The following is a 23,534-nucleotide window of genomic DNA, read 5'->3' on the forward strand; positions in this document are numbered from 1 at the left end:
AAGGCAGCAAACTCCGGCGTTAACTTATGCTGCCATCTTGGTTTCTCTATCGAGAACACTTAATTTTAATTCTAGTGGAAGATAAAGGGAGTATTCACAGGAGAAAATGAGAATATATGCACAATAAAAAGGTTTCAGACAATTGGAAGCATTAAAAAGTAGGGTTAAATCTGCCACAGCTTTTTTATCCACTTATTTACTGATGGACACTTGGCTATTTCCAGATCTTGGCTATCATAAATAACACCACTATGAACATAGGGGTGCACATATTTTTTTGAATAGGTGTTTCTGGTTTCTTGGGATATATTCTCAGAAGTGGGATCACTGAGTCAAAAGGCAGTTCCATTTTTAAATTTTTGAGGAACCTCCATACTGTTTTCCATAGTGGCTATACCAGTCTGCATTCCCACCAACAGTACCCAGTCCAAGTGCCCATCAGTAGATAAGTGGATAAAAAAGCAGTGGTACATTTACACAATGGAATACTACAGGGCCATAAAAAAGGAACTTTTACCTTTTTCAACAGCATGGATAGACATGGAGATTATTATGCTAAGTGAAATGAGAGAGTCAGAGAAAGACAAACACCATATCTCACTTATATATGGAATCTAATGAACAAAATAAATTGGCAAACAAAATAGAAACAGATACATGGATACATGGAACAGAATGACAACTGTCAGAGGGGATGGAGCACTAGATGAAAGAATGTGAAGAGATGAGACACAGAACATATATGCATAACCCATGGTCACAAACAACAGTGTGGTGATGGCCAGAGGGAAGGGAGTGGGGAGGGGATGGATGGAGATGGGCAAAGGAGGGGAAAATGGGGACATCTGTAATAGTGTCAACAATAAAAAAAAAAGTAAAAAAAAAAGTAGTGATAGAAAAAAGGAATATACAGAGCCACATCAGGGATAACTGCTGGAGGCAAAGACCAACAGTAGTTAACATATAAATGTGAGAAGTCATTAGAAGGCTAATGGACTTTGATATTCAGCAGGGCTGAAAAAATCAGCATTATATTACCCTGCTTCTGGCCAAATGGCTGAAGGCAATCCCCTAACCTGATAATCCTTTTATTGTTTACCAAACTTTACCACTGACATGCCTGTTTGCATTTCTAAAGGGCAAATGTGTAGTCAAGTAAATAAAAGCTTTCAGGGAGTTTCTCTGCTAGAGGGAAGTTATCCTCCTGGCTCCCCCATGCCTTCTAAATTCATATTTCTTGTCTAGTGTATCCATTTGTGCACAGCCCCTTTTCCAGATCCTGAATCCTTGCTGCAAAAGGTTGTGGCAGATAACCTATTCCTACATCATATAATGGTGGTAAAGCTGTGAGTGTTAAATGGTAGAAGGGAGAGATGGAAACACTGAATTGTGATGATGGAGGCCTGGAGATCTGCATAGAATCGGTCTTCATCATTACCTGGGCACTATTGTAATTCTCTGACAGATGGATTGACCTGCAAAAGGATACTCTGAACATGCAGAACTCCCCTTAAATTATAAAGTATTATTTGTTTCTACCTCATTGAAATATTTTCCTTACTTGGATTTATTTTAATGATTCATAAAAGACAAGGAAGTTGTTCAGTTAATCCAATGAATTATATTGTACTCACTTGATATTATAAGTATTTTTTAAGGTCTCCTGATATCCTTCACATTTTTTCCTTATTCTTTAATGAATAATGACAATTAAGAGTGGACCTCATTTGCTTGTTCTTTGGGTATCTTAGTATTTGCTTTGATTACTAGTATACATTCATTTAATTTAGTCAGTCAAATATGTATTATTTTACCACCATAGACAAAACACCATGCTATGTACTCTGTTTATTTACTCTATTTAACCATGAGTTTTGATATATTATCAAGAAGTAGAATACAATTGGGTTTAGGAATGTGGGCCCAGGATCAAACCATATGGCATTGAATCCCAGCTACACCACTGATAAGTGGGTGACTATGTGTAACCAATCTTAGCTCCAATTTTTACATCTATTAAATGGAGTTCATAGTAGTTCCTAGATCATAGGTAGTATGAACATTATGAAATGAGATCAAAAAGGATTAAAATAGGTGAGACTTCTTGGTGCTCACATTCTGAATCATAATGTTTAAGGAAGCAATCATGCTCACAATCATTTCCTGGGTGACCAACGTGGCAGGTACTTTGTTGGTTATTGGATGCACAGCAATGATGAGGATATCGACAAGCTGGTGGTGATGCTAAAGGAAATAAAGTCATCAAGAAAAAATTAGAATCCATTACTGTATCAAACTTGAAGAGGGCTTGTAGTTGGGGATATGAAAGATTCCAGGATAATTTCTAGATTTCTGTCTTGGGTGACAGTAAAGGTAGTAATATTATCCACTAACATAATAAGAACAAAATGAGTAGAAGCTTGGGTGTGTGTTTTTTTTTTCCTTTGAAGAGGGTAGACATAGATAAATAATATATTTGCTTTGAGGTAGAGTTGGGTATACAATTCTGAAACTCAAGGGAAATGATTGGCAGTGTTACTTGCAGAGCTATATGTATATGGGTCACGTAGCACGGAAAACAGCTTGCCTCCCCTTTACTCCTGGACTGCCATTGTTATGCATAAAAGAAATCTTAAGGCAAAGAGTAAATCTTCAAACATTTCTATTGTCCTTAATACTTTACTCTTCTTAATGCAGCCTATATGTGCTGGGGGCCAGCCCCAGTGGGTCCAGGGGTTCCCAAAGGTGTGGACAGAGTCGGCGGAGAAGGAATGACACGGAGGCAGTGTTCAGGTGATCATCATAGCCAGGTTCCTCTCAGCCAGGTACCTTTCTTTATTGTCATCTAACATCTGTATATATACTATTTGGTCCCAATCCTATCCATTCTATACAAAAGGCCAGGGGGCTTCCCAACTCCATTCAAAGGTTACTCCATTGTTCCACCAAGCTACAAGGAAGTAACTGAAGGAGGTCACTCCAAGCAAAGATCAAAGCGACCAACCACCCCTCTGACACTCAGTTAAAGGGTTTACTGATAAAAATCCTCACCTGGGGAAACAACCTGTCTTCTCCTAGCCAGGTTCCTCCCCCTATTGTCCTCTTACATCTGCATTTATCCTATTTGATCTTAATCCCATCCATTCCATTCCAAAGGCTAGGGCATTTCTCATCTCCATTTCAAGGTTACTTGAAACATCCCTGCAGAGACTGCCTCAAGCTACCAGGGTGGATCAGCTTCCAGCATATATGGTTGCCAAGAATGAAGTGGTCTTTTTGAGCACTCTCTATCCCAACTCAGAGCACTATTTTTCTCCTGTTTTCTCCAGTTAATGAATAGGAGTACCATTCTGATACTACATACCATGTGCTTAACAAACAAGTATTTTAAGCCTAAGTTGATTAACTCTAATAGGGAAAGATTTCCCTAAACATTTCTGAAGATTCTTCTATATCACATCCAAAATTCCCAGTAGTGTTGGATCAGTGGACCAATCCAGCAGAAAGTCGAACTTAAAAAAAATGAGGTCAAAAGTTTAATACTGTTCCTTTTGAGGAGAGGAATTATGAGTGATATTTTCCCCCAGTTCGTTTTCTACTTTTCTGTATTTTTAAAAAAATGCTACTAGTAAATATTTATTGCTTTAATAATTAGTGGGGGTGGGGAGTTTTAATGAAGTCAGTCTGGCAAAAACTTCCAGATGAGCTGAAGGCTCTCGCATAGTCAATTGAAAGGGCATTTTATGAAAATCACAGTGGGATATGCTCATCTCAGAATTAATGGATGAATGAAGAAAACTAAAGCAAAGAACATCATCAACTAGCAAGGGCTCTCAAGGTCCTGTGTTTGTCTTATGAAAAATGATCTAGACCTCCTAGAACAGTGATGGCGAACCTTTTGAGCTCGGCGTGTCAGCATTTTGAAAAGCCCTAACTTAACTCTGGTGCCGTGTCACATATAGAAATTTTTTGATATTTGCAACCATAGTTAAACAAAGATTTATATTTTTGATATTTATTTTATATATTTAAATGCCATTTAACAAACAAAAAAAAATCAACCAAAAAAAAAAATGAGTTCGCATGTCACCTCCGACACGCATGTCATAGGTTCTCCATCACTGTCCTAGAACCTTCAAAATAAAAATTATTCATCTACTGATTTCTGCAGGCATCAAAAATGAGTCTACCCTCTGCAGTAGTAATTTTCTGGAAGATGAGTTAAATTTATGACATTACATCAGTTTTATAAACAAGGAACTCTGAGTGTATGCGGAAGAGCAAGCTAAGGACTATTTTGCAACCAGAGAAACTGATGAGCAATGGTAATGCCCTTCAAGTGAAGAGAGTTCTCTATTTTTGTTTTCAAGCACATATAGTCACATTAAAGCAAGGAAATTTAATAGCTTGATAACAGTTGTTTGAACTGGCTTGTCATGTATTACCAATAATGCAAAGCAAAAGCAAAGAGTTGCTATTTCTATGGGTTTTCTCAGAATTATTAGAATGAAAATCATTGCCATTTTGTTCAACCTTTTTCATTTTTTGAGACTCATCACAATATCAAGTTTCAAGTTAAAATGAAGTGTGACACTTCCATATAAAGAAAATTATGGAAACCAAATACTGAACCTGTAGTAATCAACAGAGTAAGCAGCCTACAGATGGAAGAAAAATAATGAACTTTTTGCCTATATATTTTTTTTAAATCAAGCACTTATATATCATGTCTAATGTTTAATACAGTATTTACACATGGCAATAGAATAACTAAAAACAATTTGGTGTGTTGCTGAGGATTATGTAAAACAGCACATTTCCAGCTCTTTCTTAGTTGGCCTAATCCAACAGCATTTGCCATCATGTAAGCCAGGATGTAGTTTTGTTTTGAAAAACAACAAGCTCCTAACAATTGTCTTCAGGTCCTAGGAAGATTTTGTTCAACTATCAGACATAGTTACTCAAAGCTAGCAATTATAAAGAAAAATGAGCTCTGCTTCTTTTTCCCCTATGAAGAAACGCTTCTTAAATGCTAGAAGGTGTTTTGATTTCTTTTTTCATTTATGGGAAATGAATTATAATTAGGGAAGCATCCCTTTCCTTGGTCATATTTCTTCATGATTTTTAAGAAAAAAAAATGGTTGGAAATCATTAGGTCAGATACTGCAAGCCAAACAAAAAGCAGTGTACCTTCATGCAAAATCATGATAAATATAAATCTAAACTATTGTATTGTAGTTCTGGCCACAGGATATAAGAATTATACCCTAATGGAGTTTGATAAAATTCAAGGAGTTGAACTTTTAAAGTAATTAAAATTTTATATAATTTTTAACAATATTTTCAGAAAATGGACCAAACATGTTAAGTATTATTTTCATATCCATTACCACCAAATCTTGAGTGCCCATAAGGGTGAGCCTCTTCAGTGAAAATCAAAGTTATCTTAACTTCAAATTCCTAGTGCTTTGTCATAGTCAACCAGATATCTCAATCAATAATGAGGTCATTGGTCTCCAGGATTCACTCCTTTGTAAATAAGATGTACACATATAGCTCTCCTTTCTGCTCTTGTGAGACTCACCAAACTTAATATGCACTCCTGGAGAAACAGGACCTTATTCCTACTCCAACTCACTCAGTGAGTGCCTAACGCTTTCCAGGAAGATATGACAAAAGAGAAAGTGCAACACATTCTAAAATGACATTTACTGCACACATAGTTAGGGAAAAGTAAGAATTTCTTGATAATATTAACTTAATATTTTTGGCTTCCAGAAATGTTGAAAATAAAAATTCAAACATTTGCATCACAGGGCTACCAGAAAAAGAAAAGAGAGAGAAACCCATGTGAAGAATTAATGATTGAACACTTCCCCAATCCAGTGAAGGAAATAGATATACAAGTCCAGTAAGCACAAAGATTCTCAACAATATGATATCAAAGAGGCCTACACCATGATACATCATAATTAAAATGCCAACGTTAAAGACAAAGAGAGAATCTTAAAAGCAGCAAGAAAAAGGCAGTTAGCTACCTACAAGGGAGAGCCCATAAGACTGTCAGCTGATCTCTCAAAAGAAATATTTCAGGCCAAAAGGATTGGCACAAAATATTCAAAGTGAGGAAAAGCAAGGATCTACAACCAAGACTACTCTACCCAGCAAGGCTATCATTTAAATATCACATGATCTCACTTATTTGTGGAAAATAATGAACAACATAAACTGATGAACAAAAACAGATCCAGAGACAGAGAAGCATCAATCAGACCGTCAAACCTCAGAGGGAAGGTAGGGGTGGGTGGGGATAAGGGGGAGAGATCAACCAAAGGACTTATATGCATGCATATAAGCCAACCAATGGACACAGACAACAGGGGGGGTGAGGGCATGAGTGGGGGGATGGGGGTAATATGGGGATAAGGACACATTTGTAATAACTTAATCAATTAAAAAAAACTGAAGTGGAGATAAGTTTTCCAGATGAGAAAATACTAAAGGAGTTCATCACTACCAAATTAGTATTGTAAGAAATACTAAAAGGAAGTCTTAAAGACAATGGGGAAGGGGGAAGAAACTAAATCTGAATAATAAAATGGCAATAACTATATACCTATCAATAATCACTTTAAATGCTCCAACCCAAGCACATAGGGTAGCTGAATAAATAAGAAAATAAGAATCATACATATACTGTCTATAAGAAATCCATACCAGATTAAAAGACACACAAAGACCAAAAGTTAAAAAATGGAAAAGATGTTTCATGCAAAAAGAAATGAAAAAAATCTGGGACAATGATACTTATATCAGACAAAGACTATAATAAGAGACAAAACAAAGGCTATAATAAGAGACAAAAAATAACATTTTTTTAAATGACAAAGGAATCAATCCAACAAGAGGATATAACCTTAGTAAATACTTGTGGATACAACATAGGAGCACCTAAATATATAAAGGAAATATTGATGAACATAAAGGGACAGATGGACAGTCATACATTCATAGGAGAGGAATTAAATTCACCCCATTGACATCAATGGATATATCTTCCAGACAGAAATTCAACAAGAAAACAGCAGCCTTAAGTGGCACATTAGACCAGATGGATTTAATTGATATTTTTAGAGCATTTCAACCTAAAACAGCAGACTATACATTTTTTTCATGTGCACATGGAACATTTTCTAGAATAGACCACATGTTAGGCCACAACACAAGTCTCAATAAGTGTAAAAATATTTAAATCATATCAAGCATCTTCTCTGAACACAATAATATGAAACTAAAAATTAATTTCAAGAAAAAAACCTGAAAAACACACAAACACACGGAAGTTAAATGACATGCTACTAAACAATGAATGGGTTAACAAAGAGATGAAGGAATAAATCAAAAGATATCTTGAAACAAATAAAAATGTAAATAGAATAAATCAAAATCTATGAGACACAGTGAATGCAGTCCTGTCCTAAGAGGGAAATTCATGGCAATTCAGACCTCCCTCAAGAAAGAAGAAAAAATGCAAATAAGTAATCTAACTTACACCTACAAAAATCTAGAACAAGGCCCAAAGTGAATAGAAGGAAGGAAATAAAAATCACAACAGCCCAGCTGGTATAGCTTAGTGGTTGAGCATCAATCCATGAACCAGGAGCACTGATCCATGATTCCCAGTCAGGGCATGTGCATGGGTTATGAGCTTGATCCCCAACAGGGGGAGGGCGGGAGACAGCCGATTGATGATTCTCTCTCATCATTGATGTTTCTATCTCTCTCTCCCTTTCTCTTTCTCTCTGAAATCAATAAAAATATATATTTTTTAAAAAGCTAAGCCAAAACATACCAATTGAATTATTTTTAATTTGCAAAGCACTTAACAATTGTTCTTTCTTTTAAGATCAGAAGGAAACATTGATATTTGAAGGAGCATAATATAAGATGCTTATACTTTTCGGCTAGAGTAATGCCAAGAAGAAGGAAATTTAAAATAATTTTAAATGCAAAGTGGTCAACAGATACTTTTGGCTGTCAGTTGGTGCATCCTGAGGGTCCCTTTCTTCTTTTTTCTAATGTCAAATAACAGAACCATTCTCACAATAGTCACAGGATGATGTTATTTGGACACACCTGAAGATATTTCGGAGGTGATATTTTTATGATTTATTTACAAACATACAAGAAACCAAAGTAATTTATTCTAGTTTCAAGATAGTATAATTGCATAATAAAATTATAATCTGACATCTACACATTTCAAAATATTGCATATTTGGTTTGGTTCTCTATTGGGGGGGTGGGGTGGTATCTGAAGCGTCCTCACTTTTTTTCCATTTCCTTGCTTTTCAAATCTAGCACATCATCCTTCTCTCACTCTTGTTGAAATGTCTTTTTCCAAAATTTCTTAAGGCAAATTATAATAGTCATTGGTTCATACAAACTTAAAGGAAAATAAATAATCCATTATTTTACAATTTTTTTCCTGAAATACTTTTCTACAAATGTGGGTTTTTTGGTTGTCTTAAATTTTAATAGCTAGCACTTATCAAAAGTTTTTATGTACACGGCATTTTTAATATTTTAGCATGTAATAATTTGTTTAATTTTCACAATATCTCTAGGAGGTATTATTATCCCATTCTCCAAATAAAATTTTGGCACAGAGAAGTTAAGTGACTTAAGTAATAGAAATTAGAAACACTGAAACGGAGGGCCCTAACACTGAAACCAGGCCATAATAGTTTTATTCTGTGTAGGTTTCTTTGTTCGTTTGTTTGTTTTTTAGTGTTTTTCAGCAAATAACATCAGACCTCTTCACAGCACTCCAGAAACCACTAGATGTAGCCAGAATACACTGGTGTCAGAGGCTTGAGCAACCACAGTGAGCAACTAAATGACCCTAAACTGACCTTGAGAGCATGGCAGAACCAGGGTTTTCAGAACTCAAGTAACAGAGATGCTCCTTGTTTGCCATCTGGGACCCTTTCAAAAGTGAGAGGTCCATCAATAAGGCAGATCCTGTGCCTAGACCAAATAAAGACACATTAAGGACCAGTTAAACTCTACCAGATTGAAATCATTTTGTTTTGTTCTGCCCTTTTTCCTGTTCCTTATGTTATATGGCTTGGTTCCCAGACTATCTAAACAGATCCCCTGAATTAGAATTAATGAATATGCATAGACCTTTCTTACTGTCTTCTTTAAATTTGCTTCAGATTTTTACTTGGGCTTTCTCCCCATCTCCACATTGGGCTACCTCATGAATCAAAAAACACGTTTCTCTGCAAACAACCTGTTGCTTCACAATCTGGTCTTTCCGTATTTGATGGGCTAAGGACTTACCAACTGTGTCTGGGAACAGGATTTGAACACTAGCATTCTGACTTGAGTTTGTGTGCTTGATCAAAATACTTTTCAAGGAAATCAGAGAAATATGAGTTATTACCCCCCAAAAAGAATCATCTTATCTGCATAATATGTGTATTAGTCAAAGTTATATGTAACTTTGAGTCCACCAAAAAACAATCTCTCCCAATCCCCATGAGATAATTTATACCTAATAAAACCAAGTTTCCAATCCGAATGGCCAAATTCAAGAAAGGTATGTTTTAGAATTATTATTATAAGTATATCCTCATTTCTGAGATTCTCTAAACATCATTGCCTGGTATTCTGTTTCCACTGTCTTTACCACATCTATTACAACTTTGTTATTTTCCTTAATGTTCTTCCTCATATTCACTTAATCTTCACGCACTTTGTAGAATGAATCTCAGGGACACTCCTTGCTTAGTGGCTGGATTATATATACGGTTATTAAGCTTACACTGATTCACACTGCATACATTAATGTTCACACTTGTTTGATATTAGCACTTTTTATTAAGGAATCTGCACTGGTTGTTAAAAATTGATGATTATTAGTAGAGACAGTTAAATTTCAAGTTAAATCTAAATGCCGTGGTCTTTGTGGTTGTTTTGGAGGACAGTGTAAGTACATTGCACAATGCAAACAAAACCCAGCTGCTTTCCTTTCCTGTGCAATGAAGTATAATTCTTTGGGAAGCAGGATATCTGGTTATTAGTATATATCTATGCTCTGGTTCCACTCTCTCAAATAAAGTCTTTGTCTGACAGATGTTGTGCAATCTTCTCCAAACCATAACCACATCTGGCACAAAAAGAAGGTCATCACTGTCAATATTCAAATGGAGCCATTATGTTTGCCCCAAATGTTCTCTCATATCATCATAGTCCCACATGAGACAAAGTTGAGACATTTCTTAGTCCAGAAAATATTTCCAGCATACTACTTCACTGCAAAAGTAGAAGAGAATCACTGGAGTTTCCAATAGGAGTTTCCATTCCTTATTCGAATAAATAAATATCAGTGTAAATTTGAGCAAGCTAATTAACCTCTCTGCCTGTTTCCCTATCTGTAAGATGAGGATAGAAATAGTACTCATATCATATGGTTGTTAGCAATATTAAATCAGTTATTATGACTATTAAATCAGTTAATATATGTAGAGCATAGACCAGTGACTGGATCTCAGTGTGACATCTTTATTTTATTCTCTGTTTGTTGAAATCTATTGTTATGAAAAACGTATTTACATTTAGTCCATTGTTTTCCAAAACTAGAAAAACAAATGCAATTGCTAAGTGCTGTCTATAGAACAGTTGTATTGCACTGATCCAGGTGTTAAGAAACAACTTGAGTTTGTACAGAATGTACATTTGTTTCATTTTGGTTTACTGGCCTTCTGGGCATGTTGGAATTTATGGTGGTAAAAAAAAGAAGATTCCTGAAGTTTACAATTTACCAGGAAAAATAAAGTTTTGCATCAAGAGTTAGGAACACAATTTTGGAAGTAAAAATTTTTTCTTTTGTGAATTCAGAGCAGTAATTTTAAAGCCATTGCATTATGGATGGATCTAGGAATTCTTTCTACTTGATTGTTCTTTTTAAATCTTATCAATATTTCTCTCCTCCAGCCCAGCCAGTGTTGCTCCAATGTTTGAGTGTCAACCCATGAACCAAGAGGTCACTGGTTCTAATACCAGTCAGGCTACATGCCCAGGAAGCAGGCTCAATCCCCAGTAGGGGTTGTGCAGGTGGCAGCTGATCTATGATTCTCTCTCATTGGTGTTTCTATCTCTTCATATCTCTCCCTTCCACTCTCTCTAAAATAAAAAAAATATATATCTTTTTTTAAAAAAGATTTCTCTCCTCCAGATTTATAGAACCTGAAATTAAGTACATGAATATGGTTAGAAGATAATTTTGTATGACCAACAATATATACTTCTATTAAAATGTGCTTATTGGTGGTGGTTAAACTATTCTGTATGATACTATCATGGTGAGTACATGGCATTATGCATTTGTCAAAACCAATAGAACTTTACAGTACAAAAAGTGAACCTTAATGCATGCAATCTTTTTTTAAGTTATTTAGGAGGTCATGGGATCCCAGGAAGGAATGACCACTGTGAAAAGAAAATCTAGCCCTAGCCAGTTTGGCTAGAATGTCAGACCTCAGACTGAAAGGTCTCAGGTTTTATTCCGGTCAAGGGTATGTACCTCTGTTTCAGGCTCAGTCTCCAGCCCCAGTTGGGCAACCAATCAATGTGTCTCTTTCAAATGGATGTTTCTTTATCTGTGTCTCTCCTCCTCCCTTCCACTCTCTCTAAAAAGTAATGAAAAATATCTTTGGGTGAGGATTAACAACAACAACAAAAGAGACAGAGAGAGAACTTAATTATGTTATAAATATATGGGGAGAGGAACTCATTGAAAGGATTGGGAGATTTGCAAATATTTAAGTAACTTTGGGAATATACGGAATCTGTAAAACTTAGGGGAAAATTAACTACACATAAACACTCAACACTATTTGTGAAGTTGTTTTCCATGGGAGTATAGGTTAACAAGTTTGATACCATTACACACGTGTACTAGAATTGAACAATTAAGTAAATGGATGGTGGATCGTGACAGCCAGGTTTCTCACTGTTGGGGTAGGAGTTTACAGATAAGCAAGGTGAAGAGCTTTGAATGATCCCTGTGTGATGGCTTGGTATTTGAGACATGAACTCATGTCTAGTATAATATAAATGCAGATGACTACATATAGAAATATTTATAGGCATGTATATATAAATGAGTTAGTATATTCAGATGTATTATTTGGCTGTCAGATGAAAGGGCCTAAAAAAAGACAACTCAGAGGCAAAGTGCATTTAGAGAATCCAGATCTTAGTTTCTAACACTATTCTTCAATTAAAAGATAAATGAATGATTCTAAGACTGTGACAGAAAATATACAAGATGAGCCTGGAACATCTTGTAGTGCCAGAAATTAAGAAAGGGCTTTAAAAAGAAAAAGAAAGAAAACAAAAAACTCACATTGATGGATTGATGGAAGTATGCAAAGAGGCGTAGAAGCCAAATGAAAGAGATCCCAGTGGCCAAAACTGCAACAATTTGAGCAATATAAAATACTGTTGGATAATTACCCAAAATATAAAATAAATATTTATAACTTCATATTTATATAAATGAATGATGAAATGAACAAATATGTGGGGGATAAGAGAAATTCACCCATGCAAAAAAATTCCAAAGAAGTTACGTAGATACTCCATCCTCAAGAAGGGGAATATAACTCCCCACTCCTTAAATGCAGGCTGTGCATAGTGACTTACTTCCAGTGAGCATAGTGTGGAAAAGGGAAGAAGAAAATAGAAACTTTACAATGGAGAAACTTGACCCACACTACTTCAGACAGGTGAAGAAGGCAAAAAATCATGCTGTTAGCACATACCTTTAATATGATGTAGTGAGAATAGCATTTTACCTCTGTGATTTTCCTCTCAAAACACATAACTACTTTTTAATCAAGAAAAAATACATCATAAAAATTATAATAGAAGAACATCCTACAAAATATCTGCCCAGAACTAAAACTGTCAAAATCACAGCCAAGAGGAACCTAAGAAGAAATGACATATTTTGGTAATGTGATATCCTGGCTGGAACCCTGAAACAGAAAATGGACATTATGTAAACACTAAGAAAATCTGAATAAAGTATGGACTTTAGTTAATGTGTCAGCATTGCTTCATTAATTGTATCAAATGTACCATACTAATATGAATAATAGGAAAAAATTTCAGTCAAGATATACAGGAACTCTCTGTACCATCTAAATTTTTCTGTAAATCTAAAATTCTTCTAAAAAATAAAGTTGATTTTAAAAGATGTGAAACCAGCAAATGTGATGAGATGTAAAATGCTTGTTAGTTTGTTTTATGTCTGGGACATTTTTGTATTAATTTAGTGGCAGAACACATCCTTGAGTCATGAATTGTACCAGCTTTGCCGTGAGTGGTCCAGCTGACATCATTTTAAGAAGGTCATAGAATAGGACCACACACTTTTTTTAAATTTAATTTTTAATTTATTTATTTACTTTTAATCCTCCCCTGAGGATATGTTTTCACTGATTTTAGAGAGAGGAAGGTAGGAGAGACAGAAACATCGACCAGAAATCAAACCCATGACGCTTCGTGGCACAGAACAATGCTCCAACCAACTGAGCCACACCAGCCAGTGCAGGGCCGCACACTTTTTAATTGTTTTACACACTTGTGGGAAATGAAGACACGTGTTATAGCCTTAATATGGTCTTGTCCACAATGGTTGATAGATGTGAAGTCTGGGAGCAGCTAGAAGTATTTCTGATTATTGATGTAAGAATTTCTTATTTTCATGTTTGTTTTCTAAAGGAAAGTCTCTGAAATTTTATGAGTTCCAGGTCATATGATACCCAGAGACACACCTGCTAATCATGTAATTGAAAGAAGGAAATATCATAGAGATTTAAAACCCACAAATAATTTGTAACTACAGCCACCAAAATATGTAACTATAGTACAATTGACAAAAAATAGCAAGTATATATATTTACTTTCTATTTCCCATGTATGTTTTCCTAGAGAAGGGTTTAGGGAACACTGATATAACCACATGTAAGGGAGCCAGATATGGGTTTTTTTGTGAACTTATCAGCCACTGTGCATTAACAATTAATTAATTAGCTACTAATCCCATGTTAAACATGACATTTGAGTGTTATTAAGTCATAATAATGTAAGAGAATGCTTATTGTTTTTTATCAGACTAATTGTCTAATCTAGTTTAGACTATGATAGTCTCAGTGAGTCCTCCCGTGGTTTAAAGCTGTTTTTAGAGAAGGCTTTCCTTGCTTTATAGAAACAAAGGGAAAATGTTGAGCTTCTATTCCATTCCAAGGTATAGCATCCTGTCTGCTAATACAATACAGAAAGGGAAAAGGATACTTTTATTAAAATGTTTCCCCTTCCTCAAGGCCAATTCATTAAGAGATTATTATGTGACACTGTACTACAGGTTGGGTAAATAGCTGACGAAAGCAGCCTTGATTTCAAATATCTCACAATCTGGCGGGTTAGGCAGACATGCTAGACAACTCTTATATGTAATTATAAAACAATGTAGAAATACAGTGGGAGAGAGTACTGTCATAAAACAGGCGAACAGCCCTAGCCGGTTTGGCTCAGTGGATAGAGCGTCAGCCTGTGGACTGAAGGGTTCCAGGTTCGATTCCGGCCAAAGGCACATGCCCAGGTTGCGGGCTCAATCCCCAGTGGGGGGCGTGCAGGAGGCAGCCAATCAATGATTCTCTCTTAACATTGATGTTTCTATCTCTCTCTCCCTCTTCCTTCCTCTCTGAAATCAATAAAGAAATATTTAAAACAAAACAAAACAAAACAAAAAAACAAGCGAACCACATCACTTTGCTACTTGACAGTGGCCACAGGAAAGGCTATTGGAGTTAGTAACTCCCTAGAAGAATGGGGAGATTTTGATTAAAGTTACCCTACAAACAATTTGGTATTGCTGAGCTTAAATTTTGGTATAATGGTTAGATGACAAGATCATGGAGAAACTTAACACAGAATGTAAAAGAATTGGACTATACCCTGCAGATGATTAATTACTGAGCAATTTCAAAAAGGGAAAACTGTGGTCATCCCTGCATTTTAGCAAGGTCAGATGGCTGTGTGTCATTTGAGTCAAGGAATCAAAGATTAGAGGCAAGATGGTCAATGAGGAGACTTCTATATCCAATGAGGCATTGGTATCAGGACTGGTGAGAAAGGAAGAGATTCAAGAAGTATTAAAAGAGAAATCAACTGGTAGAATGCAGGGAGTAAGAAGAGGGAATGTTAAGGATAATTCCCCAGATTTCCAGCTAAAGGAACTGAGTCCAAGATTATGCCACCAAAGAATACTGAAAGAGGAATTAGGTTAAAATGAGAGGTTGTAGAGTCAATGTGGATTTTTTTTTTTTAGTTTGAAGTTCTCCTGGCACATTCATATCAAATTGTTGTCAACAATCAGATGTGGCTATAGTTCAGATTATCATAAGTCTTCTCTGATTAACTTAACCAGATGAAAGGTCTTCATACAGAGATTCCCCATAATGCCAATAAGAGATGTTGGTATATCTCTTACAACACAAATCTAAATCTGCCTTATGATTTAGTTCTTGCATGTTTTTGCTACATTGGCAGTCTCTTTGATGGAGCAAATTTATCCCATATTTGTACTCTTACTAAAAGGGGCTAGCAAGTGACCTACATATAGAAGATGCAAAAGTTCCAGGCATGTAATGGTTGCTCAATGTTTATTGAATAAGTGTATGAAATATTTACCAAGTTGATGTTAATTATATCTAATAAATATGCAGGTTGCACAGGTTTTTCTAATTACATTTAATTTATGTATGTTTCACATGATTATCTGGCTTTCTCAATGTGTTAACACTTTCTAACAATGTTAATAATAGCTTCCATTTTTCCTTCTTTTCTTTAAGTTCTTGTTAGCATAGCCAGGAGGTTCACAAGAAGAGACAGTACAGCTGGTCAATAAAGAATCTTTGATACTGTACATGGTATTGGCTTTCCAACAGTTTATATACTTGGATCTCTGGGTACTGTAGCTGGCATATCTATTTCTTTACTACAATGATAATACCCCTGCAATTCACTCACTGGGGACCATTTTCTTGGGAACTAAAGTAATAAGCTCCTGATCCCGAAAGTCATATAAAAATGTTTAAGCCTCTTTGTTTGTATATGCTATTCCTAGATCCCTGGAGTTGAGCTAAAGAATGATAAAAATAAATAAATTTATGAGGATATTTGAATCATTATTATCAAATAGCCAATCTTTGTTTAATTTAAGTGATTGCTGAAGTTCCTAGGAAAGAAATATGTCTTGCAAGCTGAACTTTACAGACCACCCCTTAAAGAGAAATAAACATAATTGGGATTTAATTTGAGGATAGAGCTTAATTGATCACAGATGTAGGTAAACTACTAATTGGAGTCACGAGCATGATGCCATTTTAATAACTTGCTGGTTTAGTTCATGGTTTTCGGGCTATTATTAAGCCTTTTGAGCTTTTTGGTTAATTATTTAATGCCTACTACTGAACCCATGGCTGCAATGAAGTTCAATTTATTTTTTTAAAGACAATCTAACTCCAAGTTTGCTTCACTTACAGCTGGGTGCCAATGGGTCAGATTTGGCCTGACCTGGCACTATTGCAGCTCTTTTTTCCAAAATATTCCAACCAAAGCATGGGTATGATGGAAATGGAAGTGAATTATAATTGTAAGAATCCACTCCCTTATGCCAAAAAAAAGAGAGAGAGAAAAGAAAAGAAAAGAAAAAAGGAAAGAAACTAGATCACCAACTTACACCATACAAAAAAATAAACTCAAATGGATGAAGGACTTGAAGGTAAGACGGGAAACCATAAAAATCTTAGAAGAATCCATAGGCAGCAAAATAGCAGACATATGTCATAGCAATATCTTTACCAATACAGCTGATACAGCTCCTAGGGCAATGGAAACTAAGGAAAAAATAAACAAATGGGACTACATCAAAATAAAAAGCTTCTGCACAGCAAAAGAAACTATTAACAGAACAACAAGAAAGCCCACTGCATGGGAGAACATATTTGCCAATGTTATCACCGATAAGGGTTTAATCTCCAACATTTACAGGGAATTCATACAACTTAACAAAAGGAAGATAAACAATCTAATCAAAAAATGGGCAAAGGACCTAAATAGACACTTTTCAAAAGAGGACACACAGAAAGCCAAGAGACATATGAAAACATGCTCAAAGTCACTAATCATCTGAGAGATGCAAATCAAAATGACAATAAGGTACCATCTCACACCTGTCAGAATGGCTATCATCAACAAATCAACAAATGACAAGTGCTGGCAAGGATGTGGAGAAAAAGGAACCCTCGTGCACTGCTGGTGGGAATGCAGACTGGTGCAGCCACTGTGGAAGACAGTATGGAGTGTCCTCAAAAAATTAAAAATGGAACTCCCATTTGACCCAGTGATCCCACTTCTAGGAATATATCCCAAGAAGTCAGAAACACCAATTAGAAAGGATATATGCACCCCTATGTTCATAGCAGCACAATTTACGATAGCTAAGATTTGGAAACAGCTTAAATGCCCCTCACCAGATGAGTGGGTTAAATATGGTGATACATCGACACATTGGAATACTACACTGATGTAAAAAGGAAAGAGCTCTTACCATTTGCAACAGGATGGATGGACATGGAGAGCATTATGCTAAGTGAAATAAGCCAGTCAGAGAAAGTTAAATGTCACATGATCTCACTCATTTGTAGAATATAGTAAACAGCATAAACTGATGAACAAAAATAGATCCAGAGAAAGAGAAGCATTAAACAGACTATCAAACTTCAGAGGGAAGGTGGTGGGGGTGAGGGGTGCGGAGGGGGGTGAGAGGTCAACCAAAGGACTGTATGCATGCATATAAACATAACCAATGGACACAGACACTTGGGGGGTGAAGGCATATGCAGGGGCGGGGGGTTGGGGTGGCCGGGGAGAGGTCAATGGGAGGAGGGGGAAAGGAGACTTAGGTAATACTATATGTAATACTTTAAACAATAAAGAATTTTTTAAAAAAGAATTCACTCCCTTATACAGCTATAGCTATTTTTCAAGAAAGAAGCTTAAATTGTCCATGTCCCTTTCTGGAAAGTGCATTCCATCTGTGAGCAGCCAATTAATCCAACTATAAGTTTCAATATGAGTCCAACATAAGTTCAGTTTCTTCTGGGACTCCTCCCTGAATTTCAGACTCTTTCAGCCCATGGTGATTTCTCTTCTTTCTCTACATACGCTTTCCAAAAACATTTATTGTATTAATACTCTATCAGGTACTGTGCTAGACCCTGGTGATACCAAAATAAAAGTTTCAATCTTGAGCTCACTAAGATCGGAGAAGAGTAAGAAGACAGAAAAGTAAATTGAGAGAAAAAAATACAGTGACATGGTTACCATGACAAAATGTGTATCTGTTGTTTGTGTGCATGTGTAGGTGAAGGTAAGAGGAAAATTACTTAGAAAAGTTAAATAAGAAGAGACAAATGAACTGAGTTAAGGATTAAATTTTTTCTCAATAGGGTTATCGCTATAATTATTAGTACAAAATTGATTAAACAACATAAATATATAAAAAGTTTTGTTAATTATTAATAATAATACTTTGCTAGAAATAGATCTCAGATATTATTTTCAATAAACTCATGTATCTATACATTAATATTAAATTTTTCTAAAATGGGACATGGATCAGCATCAATTCTATTCTCATTTTTTATTTTTATACAAATAAGAAAATATGTGGTCTTATAAATAATCAGCTGGAATATAAAGCAAATAGCTTTCAAATTTTCAAACCCTTTTGGACTTCTGGGTTATATATCCAAATTACCTAGTGACATGCCATAAAGATAATTTTAGTGAGCTATCAGCTGACAGTTCAAGTATTCCTTCAAATTTGTTAAAAGCAAAGAATGAGGAGCTACCTGACTTTAAATAAATGATTTAGCAAAGTTTATGTCCAGTTACTACATTGCCAGAAAATATGCCTGGTAAATATTTCAATATTTCTGCACAAAAAGGGCTTTCTGAACCAAACTATCCTACCAGCAACCTGGATTAAGGATAACCAGGTGGCAATCACGCCTTGAAAGTTAGAAACCTGTAGAGTAATTTAGGGGAGACATTTGTTTACATTCCAAGGGTTGAAAACTTAACAGGTGACAGTATACCCTTTGGAAATTTTATGCATATCATAGGACTATTAAACTAGAGTTTGTGAAAAAAATCACAGAGTAATAATTGAAGATGATTCTATTTATACAGAGCAAAAACTACAAGATTACATTTTATATTTTCATAGTTGCATATTTCTGTAATTAAACTACTAAGAAATGGAAGGAAATAAACATTCAGAACAGTGGCTACTTTTTAAAGGGAAAGGAAATATAGTGATGTAAGGCACTTAGAGAGGCTTCAAAAGATATTGGTAATGTTTTATTTTCTAAATATTTACCTTTTATTTTCTGTAAGCTATAAGACATTACATTTCTATGTGTGAAATTTACCATAAAAGTTTTAACTTATCAATTTTTAAAATAACTGTCAGTGTCACAGCTGAAGGATGATTAAGAGAAACGTAGTAACATCATGAATGCTTATTTACAAAAGGTACAGCAAATAAGAATATATTATTTATTAATTTGCTCACCTGCAAATATTTACTGGGCATCTATTATGTGCAATTGCTCTAGGTGCTGGTGAAACTGTTACTAAAACAGGATGAAACCAAGGAGAGCAGCTAAAGGGCTATTGCAACAACCAGGCAGAAGATGGTGGTGACTTTGATAAGGAAGGTAGCAGTGGAGATGAAAAGTCCTCTGGTGGTTATTCTATTTTAAATTTAGAACTAACTGGATTTCCTGAGAACTTAGAAGTATGGTGTAAAAGAGAAAATATTCAGTACAACTCCAGGTTTTACCTGAGCAACTGGAAAAATGGAGTTTCTATAAATGAAGAGAGGTTACAAAGTAAATGAAGCTGGATTAATGGGAAAGAAAATTTGAAATCTCCATTAGATACCCAAGTGACACTGTATGTATAGGTCTGGAGAGCAAGGAGAAACAATGGAAGCTCCAGATGTGCTGCTTACCAAGTCTGTCAACTAAAAGCATCTTACTCTTTTTTTAAATATATTTTTATTGATTTCAGAGAGGGAGACAGAGATAGAAACATCAATGATGAGAGAGAATCATTGATCGGCTGCCTCCTGCACACCCCGTACTGGGGATCGAGCCCTGCAACCAGGCATGTGCCCTTGCCTGGAATCAAACCCTGGATCCTTCAGTCCACAGGCCGACTCTCTATCCACTGAACCAAACCGGCCAAGACAAAGCATCTTACTCTTGTTTGAAATTTTCATTTGAGTTATTTTCTTATTGCAGTAACTCAACAATATCAAACATTGTCTTTTGGCTCAGAACTAGAAAAGAAAACAAGTTTGTTTTTAATTTTATGTGTAAAATTTTCTAAACTTCAGCACAAAATACATGTGTGCATGTGTGTGTGTGTGTGTGTGTGTGTGTGTGTTTCCTAAACTACAATGCTAATATGGTTTTGGCTCTGATTTTCCAAACCTTCTCATGGGGAGATGTGGAAACATTAGCCAGTAATAGCTAAGGAAAACGTCTTTGTCACCTTCCAGCTCTGCACTGTCTTCCCAAGGACCTCTGTTGTGACCCACGGCATACTGGTCTGAAATAGATATTTCCCTCGGTCATGATTTTTAATGCCAATTACAGAGCTGTTTTGGTCTCTGTTTGTAAGTGCTCAAATGTCAGGCTTTAAACAGAGAGCCAATTGTTTCTTTGGCTTTCGTTATCTGTGTTCCTAACTACAGATCCTTTGATTAATGTCTGTTCCACACTAAACATTCTGTTCTATAGCAGTTGCAACTTTGTTTCTCAGCTTTCAATGCTCTCTCACAGTCACTCTAGGTATCTTAGCCCTATCTGAATTATACGGGGCACATTTTACAGGTATTATAAATGTTTGTTTGTTTGTTTGTTTTAAATAAAAACAGAGTAGTTTCCACATGGCTAAACTACTAACTGAAAAAAGTCTCCCACTTTGTGGGAAAATCATGGTCTCTATGTTCCTTCATGTATAACATTAGAAAATAGACTCTTGGCTCTAGAATTTTCTTACCTGAATATATTATGTCTTATTTAAAAAAAAAAACTATAGCAATAATTTTGTGAAGTTACCTTAAGCCTAGAGCAGTGATGGCGAACTTATGACACGTGTGTCAGAGGTGACACGCGAACTCATTTTTTTGGTTGGTTTTTCTTTGTTAAATGGCATTTAAATATATAAAATAAATATCAAAAATATAAATCTTTGTTTTACTATGGTTGCAAATATCAAAAAATTTCTATATGTGACACGGCACCAGAGTTAAGTTAGGGTTTTTCAAAATGCTGACACGCCGAGCTCAAAAGGTTCGCCATCACTAGCCTAGAGTATGATTTTTAACTCTGCTCATTAACAAGTGTGGTTATCAGTTGACCCCGATATCAGATTCATTCTATCAGGATAGGCAAACTTAGCATAATAATTTATTATTTTACAAGAAGAATATAAAAGAGTGAAACTGTTATGTTTATTTGACTCTTTAGTTTATTATCTGTAGGAAATTTAAACAGCCAAATTTTTATCAGCATATTGCTTAGCAGGTAGAGTAATATTGTTTTGAGAAAGTCATTGATTGACTTTAATACCAACAGTTATGAAATTACATATCTGAGAAACAAGTTAGAATTAGAGGAAACTTCCCTAGATTATATATGGCTGCTGACAAATTTTTAGTCTTTGACTCTCCTTTATCCTGCACTCAGAGAGACCATCACTCATCTTGCTATGTATTATTACCTCAGATGGGTAACAGTACTCCTTTTTATATCAATTGTATTGAAGTAATACTCATTCAACACATTTCTTAACAAGTATTGTACTCTGTATGCATACTGTATTAAGCATGAGAGCGATGAAAGTGAAAAATGAAAATAAACCCTGGCTAAAAAGTATACACAACTTAAAAGAGAATAGAAATGTATTAAATAACTAGTTTTATTTCATTCTGAAGAATATGTTTTCAGATTTGTGCTCAAGAATCAGTGATATTAATGAGATATCCATAACTCTATTCTAGGAATGTTTCAAATACATAGTGATACTGCATATTGACAAAAATCTATCAAATAGACAAGTGATAGAAGATAATTCCTAGTAAGAATATGATGAGTTCACATAGCAAACTGCATAAAGTAATTTGGTCCTGTTAGAACACAAGGTAAAAGAGGAGAGGTTTCAATAGGTAAGGCTAAAAATACAGGCAGGGATTTCTTCTTTCTTCAGTATAAAGATAAGATCTATGGGATACTCAGAAAGTCTTTCACAATCCAATAAAAATAAATTATAACAAACATTTTAAAAGCATTACAGGACTTAACTAAAAGTAAAAGTCGGGGATAAAACAAACAAATAATTGAGAAAAAGTGAACTAAAACTTGAAAAATAAGGATAGTCAATAAGCACCCAAAAAATGCTGGATTTGCCCTGATACCAGTACCCAGAGACTATGCTAATGTGTAAGGGATGAATATGACATTACTGAATTGGGTAGAACTGGTTGAAGGGGACTAGATCACAAATTTGTTATACCACCAGAATCCCAGAAGAATTAAGAAGGTAAGACAAACTCTCTGTGGAGAAATTTAATAACCTTTTAGGACTCCAGGATTTCCACTGACTAAATCCAATCAGACAAGAAAATAAGCCACCATAAGTGAAAGTTGGGAGGTTACCTCTGAAGGAATTCAGGTAATGGAACTGCTGAATCAGATGTTTAAAAACTTATGTTTGAAATACTTAAAAAAAAAACAAGGTGAAATTTTAAAATTAAAAATAAATGAGATACTATCAGAAAAATTTAGGGATATTTGATAATAAACCTAGTAATACAAATAACTACTAGAAAAAAGATATACAATAGTTAACATTTTAAAATTAATATATTCAATGAATTGGTTAACAGTAGATAAAACATAGTCAAAAAGAGAATTTTGGAAATGGAAAAAGATATAAAGAAATTAACCAAAGTGAATCACTGAGAGTCAAAACGATGAATAATATTTTTTTAAATATATTTTATTGATAGACAGAATTAGAAACCATAAAATATGGCTAATCAAAGTAACAGAATAAAAAAAACAGAGGTAATGGAAAAGATGTAATATCTATGTAATAATACAGAATTTTTGAGAACTGAAAAGACCAAGACTGTGCATGTATTAAAATTTACAACATTCAACAAGAGGAATAAATAAAATAAATCTGTGCCTAAACACACTTTAGAAAAATAAATAAAATGAAACATTCCTTTAAAAATATAAACCCTCAAAATTAGATCAATTTCTGGCCATGGAAAAGTAAAATGGCATTACTGTATACAACTAGAAAGC

This window comes from Myotis lucifugus, unplaced genomic scaffold (assembly GCF_000147115.1).
Source record: "Myotis lucifugus unplaced genomic scaffold, Myoluc2.0 scaffold_182, whole genome shotgun sequence".
NCBI lineage: Eukaryota > Metazoa > Chordata > Mammalia > Chiroptera > Vespertilionidae > Myotis > Myotis lucifugus.